Raw genomic sequence first — 10,688 nt, forward strand, 5'->3', positions numbered from 1 at the left:
AGAGATTGGATGGCTTATAAACAACAAACCTTTATTTATCACTGTGCTGGTGGCTGGCAAGTCCAAGATCATGGCTTAGATAGATAGATTCAGTGTCTGATGAGGACCCAGTTCCTCATCGGTGGCTATCTTCTCACTGTAACCTCACCTGGTGGAGGGGCCCAGAGAGCTCTCTGGGATCGGTTTTATAAGAAGACCAATCCCATTCGGGGGGGCTTATGCCCTCGTGACTCAATCACCCCCAAAGATCCCACTTCCTAATACTATCACCTTGGGTGATGAATTTCAGCACATGAATTTGGGGGAGACATGAACATTTAGTCTATCATAGCCCCTATTGTGAAATAGCAACTTAATTTCTCTTCGGTAATCAGGATCCAGTAAGTGCAGAATGGACTATTGTTCTGTCTGTTCACGGAAGTAGTCTTCCCTTGGGAACTAAGAGAGCCTGAAGGCGCCCATGTGGAAGCAAAAAGGATGCCGGTGCATCCTTAAGGGTGATGGTGATATGAGTCGCTTCTATTCCCCCCTCTGGTTCCTGAACCCTGCAATCCTGCCTGTGGGAGACATAGTACTGTACGCTGGTTACCGAGTTAGAGCAGGAAGCCCATTCTGTAGGCCGTTACCCCAGGCCTGTGAAGGTTTGTCACCCAGTTGGTGCCATAAACGAGTCTTCAACAGGCCGTTGCACTCTTCTGTTGGGACTGCCATTTGAGAGTGACGGGGCACGCGGTCAGATCGGCACGTTCTCTAAGCTTGCAGATCATTTCAGGGTGGTCACTCAAGCTTTCCCTTCTCTTCCTTGAGCCTCGAGTTGGGAACGGAAAGCCTGAGCTCATCTTTTTCTCTTCAAATTCTTCAGCCCAGTTCAATCTAGTCAGCTGACCCCAGTCCTTATGATCTTCATCCCCTCTACTGTGTCCTATTGCAGCAGCCAACTGGTCACGCGACTTTACTTCTACAAATACCTGACTTCAGATGACTACAAGTAACAATAATTGAAGCAAATGGTTTGCCCCTTTGCACCGTGGACTACCATGATCTAGCAAAGGTGTCCTTAATGCCCTCACTTGTAACGTTAGTGAAAGGATCTCACATTCCCATTTTAAGGATCTGTTCCCCGGACCCACGAGTAGTTTCGCTCAGGAGCACAGAGTCATCACAAGTATTACAGGAATGTGTGTGTGTGGGGGGGTGGTTAACATAGGAGTTAGTGCAAACCTGGGAGCGGCTGTGGGAGTGAGGTTCTGGAGGGGAAAGTCGCTAACCACTTCTGCTGGAACCGCAGGGGGTGCGGCGGTGCAGCAGTGCAGGTAAGAGCCACAGGCCTGTGGGAAAGTCTGAGAAGCTGCGTGTGTCTGGCTCCCAAAGTGGGCCCAGGGAGTGGGAGCTGACGGGAGGCTCACACGGCCGCTACATCTGCTTAAACTGTATGGTAGCACCGCCATTGTGTGTGACCACCTTGCCTTCCTGACAGTAATGGCTTCTCTTTAGCTTCTCCCTTCCAGATTTTGCCTGGGTTCCTTTCATCCGCTATCTGCACAGTTTCAAAGTCATTCAGGAAGCAGTGTGCTGGGAAGTGTAGTTCCAGCCTTGGACAGGAGTGATACTGCCAAGTGGACAGCAAGACACTCCAGCACAGTGTCCGACAATGGGAGACTGGTTAGATAAATTGCCACGGTGCCATGTGATAAAATCCTAAGCAAACGGGGTCAGTCAGGTAACCAGCGACTCAGAACCAGGAGGAGATATACATTGGCATGGGGAGAGTAATTGCAAGGGGCTGACGTACAGAATTATGGGGGCTGGTTTGGTGAGTCTAAAGTCCACCTGGCAGGCCATGGGGAAGAGCGGGCTGGAGTTCTCGGTTGTGGGATGAGGTTGCTGTCCACAGGCAGTTTCCTCCTCAGGGAGCCTCGACTCCGGTCTCCACGTCCCCAAGGGGCTGGTGTAGGCCCATGCAGGTGTTCTAGCACCATCTAGGACCCTCCCTTACAGTCAACTGACTATGGACTCTTATCACAGCTACAACATGCATTCCTGGCAATATCTAGATTGGTGTTTGACTGAATAACTGGGTACCGTAGGCTGACCAAGTTGATGTATCAAGAGGACTGTTGTGGGGGCTAAAAAAATACTTTTCCTCCCACCATCTATCTTCTTCTAGCTGGGCTAATAATCAAGTTAACAAAGATAGATTAACAGGAAAAAATCAAAATTTTAGTGCATGAGGAATTTACATACACACGAAAGTTCCAGGCAGCAAGGCAACACTGGGTGGATATGGTATTATGGGCAAAGGAGAAAGAGGGGGGCTGGGGCCTCAGGTTCCAGCAGTGAAAATGGGTGATTTACTGGTGATTGAGGAGGAGCTGAACACACGCAACAGGGAAAGTTTTGTTAGGCAGCTCCGAAGCGACGGGCCCGAGGCTCCCCTGACAAGCAGCCCCAGTTCGTTCCAGTTCGGCCAAGGTGGGCACCCTAAGATCCCCTTTCTGAAGCAGGTTTCTTCAGCTGAATCTCTTGAGCAGGAAAGGGGAGGTGGGGGACAAAGTTTCTTTGAGTCTTTTGGTTCTTAATCACCAGTTTAAAATGGATATTCCTGAAAGCAAAGCTTTTGGTCCCCTTCATCATCCCGTAGCCCAGAGATTTCCAACCTTTTTCATCTCATGGCACATAAACAAATTACTAAAATGTGGTGGTACACCAAAGAATATATTTTTTGCTGCTCTGACCAAAAAACAGGTATAATTTTGATTCATTCACACTGGGTGGTTTTTGTTGTGTGGGCTGTTGTCATTTTTTATATTTGACCGCCTGAGGGAAAAGAGGTCAGTGCCCTGACTGAACAGTCAGGGGCTGCGTGCTTTGAAAGTTCCACTGCTCATCCGTGAGACTCTCGCAGCACATTGGTTGAAAATCTCTGTCGTTGCCCTGGCATCCAAGGGCTCATGACCGTAACTTTCCCGCACTTTATTATGAGAAAGTGTGGAAGAAAAAGTTTTCTCTGGTGTTAATCTCTGGTGCCTCTGTTGGGAGCCTTTGGGCCATAGATTGTTATTCTTTCAATTTGCAATATTTTCCTTATAAGCTATACCTATACCTTCAATCAGAGGACCAGCCCTGGCTAGTGTGGCTCAGTGGATTGAGTGCCAGCCTGCAAACCAGAAGGTCACCAGTTCGATTCCCAGTCAGGGCACAAGCCTGGGTGGTGGGCCAGGTCCCTGGTGGGAGTGTGCAAGAGGCAACCAATCGATGTATCTGTTGCACGTTGATGTTTGTTTCCCTCTCTTTCTCTCTCCTTTCCCCTCTTTCTAAAAATAAATAAATAAAATCTTTTAAAATAAAAGAAAATCCCTGTCATAGCCTTATATAAAATTAAGTAGATTGATATGTATAACGTGACAATTAATGGTGCCCTAGAACATTTGTTAATACAGAAAAGTGTTCATGAAATATTAAGTTACAAAGGAAGGTTTTAAAATAGGATATGAAAGGTTTTAAAATGGAGTATCACTTTTATTTGTGCAGGGGGATGTCTATTGAAGCATAGAGAAAATAGAGTAGAACATCACACGAGTATGTTCAGAGTGGTAATTACCAGGAGCTGAGAGAATGGGTGATGAAAATTTTCTTTTTGCTTATGTGTATTTCCTAAATTATTTACAGTGAATAAATGGCTATTGATAATAAGAAACATTTAAATATCCTATTTTCAACACATTAGGAAACCTTGCTAATTAAAAAAGAGTAGGCTCCTCCTGAGATGTGGGGTTTGGGGAGGGAGGCCCTCCCCACTCAGCCTCCCCCCTCCCCGTCTGCTTGCAGATGCAGCTGACTCACAAAACAGGAAGCTTTCAGGTCCTAGACGAAGCCTCTCCCCTCTTGTTCCTCTCTTTAATGGCTCGGCTCGGAGTGGATGCTGTGGGTGAGAAGTCGCAAGTAAGCGTTTAATTTAGAATACACAGTGGAGAGAACCTTTAATATAATATTAATTCCTTGTGAAAATTAACGAGGTTTAATAACCATGTGAGCTATTGGGAATCCTGGTGTGACTCAAAATGACATCTGCATTAATGGTCTAATTAATAATGTATATGTTAATAAGAATCTCATTAAAGCTGGGTTACAATTATCAATGCAGGATGCAATGCCTTAGCATTGGTGGGCCAATGCAGTGCTCCGGTGATTCCAGTTGCAATTTCCAATGATAAATGACCTTTTAAGTCTCATTAATTGATTAAGAAGGCAGTGATTAGCGTGAAAACTCGACTCATTTGGAAGTAACAAAACCACCAGTAAGACACTGATGATTATAAATAAGGACGGACCCGCCGGCTAGTCACAGGTAGTGGGGGGTGCAGTGGGGTGAGCAGCGAGAGACCGAAGTCGGGCTGCCAGGCCCTCTTGCCCAGGTCTCCCTGCTATACCCCAGGCCCAGGCCTTTGGCTCTGCCGCTGTCAATCTTTTAATAAAAATTATATCCATGCTGATTAATTTTTATGGAGAAGTTCTTTTTCAAAGCCAGACCATGAAGTTAATTGATTCCTTTGGTCATCTTTCTCTTTAATTTAGTTTCCCTCTTCTTAATCTCGCTGAAATTATTTCTATCAAGGCCATTGTTTCACCAGGAGGATTTGGTTTATCAATTAGTTTTTCCGTAATTGATTCACAATGATGTCTGCTATCGTGGCTTTTCTTTTCTTGGCCACCAGTTTGAGCAAGCCAAAGTTATCCAGGTCATATTTAGCTAATCAGTGTCAAGAAGATTTGATTTGCCCTGGCTGGTGTGGCTCAGTAGGTTGAGTGCTGGCCTCTGAACCAAAGGGTTGCTGGTTCCATTCCCAGTCAGGGCACATGCCTGGGTTGCAGGCCAGGACCCCAGCTGCAGGTGCATAAGAGGCAACCACACATTGATGTTTCTCTCTCTCTTTCACCATCCCTTCCCCTCCCTGGAAATAAATAAAATCTTTTTTTTTTAAAAAAAGGAGATTTGATTTTTTAGTCAACTTTTATATTTCCACCATGTGGGGTTTTAGCCCTTGACAATTATTGTATTTTTCGGACTATAAAACGCACCCCACCTCCCCTGCCTCAATTTGGGAGGAATAATGGTTGTAAATGCTGCTGTTGAGTTCTGTTTACATTTACACTGGTGAAATATTATGTTATTAAATATTTTACCACATTTTTTGCTTCAAAATTTTTTTCCGTATTTTCCTCCTCTAAAACCTAGGTGCATCTTATGGTCCAAAAAATACAGCGTATCTTATGCTGACTATTGTCATCAGCCACCTTGGACATACATTGGGCAAACAATTGAGAGTTTATCTTTATTTCTAAGCTAACACACAAAAAATGATGCAAGAGCTAGTTTATGACCTGAAGCAGACGACAGTATGGGGGGTGGGGGGAGGAACAAAGTGAGAAGGATTGTGATAGAGCTAGAGAGGGAGACACCAAGAGGTGGGGACAGGCAGAGAGGTCATCACAGATCCAGCTTCTTAAAGGGACATGATAGATGCCCTTGAGTGCCACCCGGAACTGTACCACTTCAGAAATAAGGGCCCTAGGAGGTAGTATGGTTCTGCCTCTTACTGTTCAGAGATGGGAAGGCACCTGCCCACATTTTCACCAGTGCAGCACTGGGGCCTGACCTGAGTCCTTATCTGCCAGGTTCAAAGGTCAGCACAGGCTTGGCTCCAGGGCTTACAAAGGCTTTTCTTCCTTTCTTCTCCTTTTCTGAACTTTCCTTTTAAGAGTCACTTTCTGCTTTCCCCTTTGTAAGAATTTCACAGCAATTCGCACACCCCGAGGGGTGAGTGCACAGCAGATTGCCAAAGCCAGACTGTAATTATCCTTCCTTCTGCTCCAGCGAGGACGAGGACGTCACTTGCATGGGGATGAACGCTTTGGGTCTCTCACTCATACCACCGTTTCCTGAGCCCCCGCTCTGGGCTGACGGTTTGGGGGTCCTGCGCTGGGGGGGGCAGGCACAGAGATGAAGCAAACGGTGCTGTCCCCAGGAGTTCGCAGTGCAGCTGAGGACTGGAGATGGGGCCACAATGGCTAGGAATAGAGAGAGTGCGGCAAGTGCTCGAGGTGCAGACCTGTGAAGCCCTGGAGGGATTCTGGTGGGATCTGGACAATGCTGGGGGAGGGGGTGGGGGTGGGGCGTGGGGAGGTGTTTCATGTGTGGGCGTGGCATGAACCAAGGTGCAAAAATGGGCATTGAAGAGAGGGGTTTGGCTGTGGAAGACAGAAAGTCTAGCGTGGAAAGTAAGTTGGGTCTGATTATGGGCCCTCAATGCTGGAGACATTCGCCTCACCCAGAGTTTATAAACTGGCTGCTCCAGGACAGACTGAGGCCTCTGACGAGTGTGTTTGGTTCTCTCTGTGTTTTTATCTTCTACTATTTCAAGGTAGTGGTCAACCTTTAAAACCCAGGAGGCTTCCTGAGAGAAATGGACTTCCAGCTCTGTGGAAACACCCAAAGAACTGGCCACTCTGGGCCTGCGTTTCTACCCAGCAACACGGTGGGTGTGTGTTTAGGGACGTGGGGTTTCCAGGCGGAGGCTCTGTGCTTCCATCACGTCTTCAGGGGGGTCCACGCACCCCTCCAAAAATCAGACCCACAGTTGAAGAGCAATATATTTTTTAAGGTTTTATTTATTTATCTTTAGAGGGGAAGGGAAGGAGAGAAGGAGAGAAATATCAATGTATGGTTACCTCTTGTGAGTCCCCTGCTGGGAACCGGCCTGCAACCCAGGCATGTGCCCCAACTGGGAATCAAACCGCGATCATGTGGTTTGCAGGCCCACACTCAATCCACTGAGCTACACCAGCCAGGGCTGAAGAACAATATTGAATGACACAGAAGCCGTTCACGAAATAATAAGTGGAAAAAGCTATAAAGCAATGTCAACTATATAGTGACATTCTAGAATAATGTTTATATTCATAGAAAATATTGGTTATCTCTGGACAATGCGATTAAAGGCGATTTTTATTTTCTTTCCTTTGCTTGTCTCCATTTTTATAGGAAAACATTTATGGCAAGAAAATTATTATTTTAATCAGTCTTTAAAATAGACCTGAGCTGGTTGAAAGTGTTTAAAGCCTCTCAGAATTTCCCAGCCACACATGGGAAGGAACTTGAACTCTGTTGTCTGTGACTCTGGCCCTTCCTGCCCTGGGTCAGCGGCTCTCCAGCCTCCTAGTCTCTGTATCTTTGTTTGGACACTTGGGGCCCTTCAACCCCTCTGCCGGCTCCGGCCGTTCAATAGTGGCATGTTTCTGCCTCTTCCACTCCCTCTCTGTCCTGCTAAGGCCCTACCTGCCCTTCCAGGGTGGTCAGAGGTCAGCTCCTTCATGAAGTACCACCTGGCCCACTCAGAGTCAGCTGCCCCTTCGTCTCCACAGGGCTGTTTGTAAGTGTGTGTCTGAGTCTCCGCCGGGCCCTGGGTCTCTAGAGGGCGGGCACTATTGCATCTCGATTTGTTGGCTTGTCCCTTGGGCCTTGGTGTAGAATATGATCAGAAAAATGTTTGTCGAAGTCAACTGATTGGAAATGAAGAGAGAAAAAAACCCAAGGGTTTTGGTTACAACATGGAGTCAAGTCCCTGCCCTGCCTTATAGTGCTCATGGGACTGACCAAAGGCAAATCCTCAGCCCATTGTCCACACGCTAATCTGGGTAGTGGGTACATCAACCCGCTCTGAAGGCTAAATGAAATAATGTACAAGGAGGACTCCCCCAAAACCCAGAATTGTCTCCTAGAGGCCAGGCCCCTTGTAGTACAGGCTTCCTCTGCTCTGAGAATCTTCTACAAACCCAACTGTGTCAGTGTACCAGCTGGCATTGTTGTGAGAGGCTGAGTTCAGCTTCAGTGAATTTTTTTTGAAGACTTTCAAGGCCTTTGCTCATTTCATAATGGGTGATTTACAAATGCACCTGCCCATACCTTGCTGAGTGCTCTCCAGTTTTTGACCAAAAACAGCATGACCTTGGTTCCCCACCCACTCTATTCTTGCCCCCGATCTTCCCTCCAGTGGCAAGATCTGTACAAGAATTTCTTGTCCTGGATGAAAAAAGTCCTCAAAGGAAAATGTTTTGCAGATGTGGAGAGGTGAAACAGAAAACAGCAGAAGCACAAAAAGACATCAAAATCAACGAGTTCAAAAACCGTTTTGAGTAGTGGGAAAATATTGCATCAAATGGAGAGTACTTTGAAGGTGACTGAGGTTGAAACATCTAAGAATAAATACACAATTTTTTATAAATACATTCCGTCTTTTGGGGGCCCCCCTGGAATGTGCGAGTGTTTTGGAAACTGAGTACTAAATGAATGATAGTTACTGCTATTGTTTATTTACATTTTTTAAAGGCAGCCCTTCCTGAATGCTCTAAGCAGTATGGGCCAACCTACTCAAGGTTGCACATGTAAGTCCCTGGTGAAGCTAAGATTGAGGTGTAGGAAATGCAGGCAGGAGCTGGGCGTTGACTCCTCTGCGCGTGGGTGGTGTTTCCCCACCATTCACTGCTAGGGCATAAGAAAGCATGGTGCTCTCCCTGGCTGAGCTGCCACAGTCGTTGTCATGTCGCAGCCTCCACCTGTCCCTGCGTGAGATGCCTGGTGGAGCCTCTCTTTGCTCTTCTCTTTGAGCCCTAAATATTCCCGCCAGATGCAGGGCTGAGGGCTGGCTTGGGATGAGGTCAGGAGACCCTTTTGCTCTGTGCCTACAGAGGGAGAGAAAATTATGACTCTGTCCAGAGGTGGAGGGCAGTGAGTTGTTGTTGCTGGGACCACTCGATGATGCCTGCAGATTGGCAAGCCCACCCAGGCCAAAGGCAGAGGAAACTCTGGGCTGTGGGAGATGTGTTCCCAGGGCGCATGCAAAGCATGGATGTGGGGCACTATTACCCCAGCCCTTGAAAAGATGTGGTAAGTGTGAGCAGGGGGCGGGGGGCATAAAACTTTGGTGCATTTGGGAGCATCTCTTCTGCCCAGGTTAGACATTGCAGGCCCTGGACAGAGGGAAGGGGCCTTGCACAGAAAGTTGAGGCCCCTCAGTTCTGATGCTACAGCTCTGTGAACCTGGAGAACCACTCAGTATCCTCCCCCTACCCAGTATCCCTTTCATTTATCTGTAAGATAAGAGATTCCTTCATTGAACAAATATTTACTGAGCATCTACGGTGTGCCACAAAGCCTTAGTGAACAAAACAGACAAGGTGCCTGCCCTCAAGCAGTTCATACTCTAGCGTGTGGCCACAGTTCCTGCCCTGCCACCTCCCAGCAAACAGACGGCAGAGGGGAAAGTGCTTTATAAACGGTGGTGCGCCTGGGAGAGGCTGTGGTCGAGAGCTGCCGGGGCCTGCCACTCACGCTATCCTTCGCCATCCCTAATCCTGCATTCCTGCAGCAGGTACATAACTGAGGGTAACGTCAGGAGGGAAGAGACCTAAATTAATGAGGTTTTCCTTATGCTTCACTTACTTTCTAAACATTGGGCTGAATGAGGTTGGTAAGGTCACAAGCTCAGAGTCAAAATTAGCTGTGAGGCCCATTGATCACAACCTCCCTCTGTCACTCACTCTACTTCCAGGCACAGACTTGGTGAACACCTACTGGGGATTCGAGCCAAGCATGCGGCATGCCTACGGGGCTATCACGGCCTAGCTGGGGCTCAGACAGACATTCAGAAAATGACAGTATCCCATGTAAAGGACTTGGGAGTGGGTAATCAGGGAAGGCTCCTCATGGGAAGTAAGCTCCGAGCTGAAACCTCACGTTTAAGGAGGTGGTAGTGGGGGATGCAGGGAGAACAGACAACCCTGAACTATGCCAGGAAGGAGAGGCAGAGGCCCCCAACCGAAGGAAGGGCAGCTACTGTGGCCGGAAGGAACCGTTGTGCAAGGCAAGGAACATGCGCACTGTATTGGAGAGGCCCCTCGTGGTCCAGTCTCTGAGTGTGCCAGATGGGAAGTTGAGGCTCGGAGAGGTCTTAAGCATTCTCAAGGACACCTTGAGGATATGTGACCTAAACACTAACCAAGACCCTTTTGAACTCTAATAATCACAATGAATATTTTGATCCAGAGAGCTTGTTAATATTCCCATTTTACCCTGAGGAAGTTGAAAAAATGGCCCGGCGAAGGCCACCTAACCAGTTGGTGGCAGAGTCTGGGTTAGAGTTCGTGCCGCAGATGCTGAGATGCCACGTGAGTTCTCCCATATCCTGTCGCCTCCAGCACCGACTCCGAAGATCTCTGAAGCTGTCGACACCAGTGACTCTCGGACTTCGTGGCCCATCAGAACCACATGGGCAGGTTTCAAAGCCCAATGTTCATGTAGAACCCAGGAGAATTGCAAAGGGTTTCTGGAGGTGGGACCTAGGCATCGGTATGTTAAAGCAGTTCCCAGATAAGCCCAATGTTCCTGTGCCTGCGTCACTTGGGGACTTGGTTAAAATGCAGATTCTGGAGGGTCTGGTTTGGGTCCCCAGGCCCAGGAGGCATGCTTTTATTAGCAAGAAGTCTGCACAGTGCTGTTGATGTCTATAGAGGCATGTCTCTGCCACCTTTCCTCATACACACGCAAACACTGACACACACACACATACATGTGTGCAAGGCACTTCCTCCTGGCCTAGGCTTTTACATGCCATGCCTCCAACCAAGAGGAC

This window comes from Sturnira hondurensis, unplaced genomic scaffold (assembly GCF_014824575.4).
Source record: "Sturnira hondurensis isolate 20B ecotype Veracruz unplaced genomic scaffold, ASM1482457v3 Scaffold0022566, whole genome shotgun sequence".
In the NCBI taxonomy this organism is placed as follows: Eukaryota; Metazoa; Chordata; class Mammalia; order Chiroptera; family Phyllostomidae; genus Sturnira; species Sturnira hondurensis.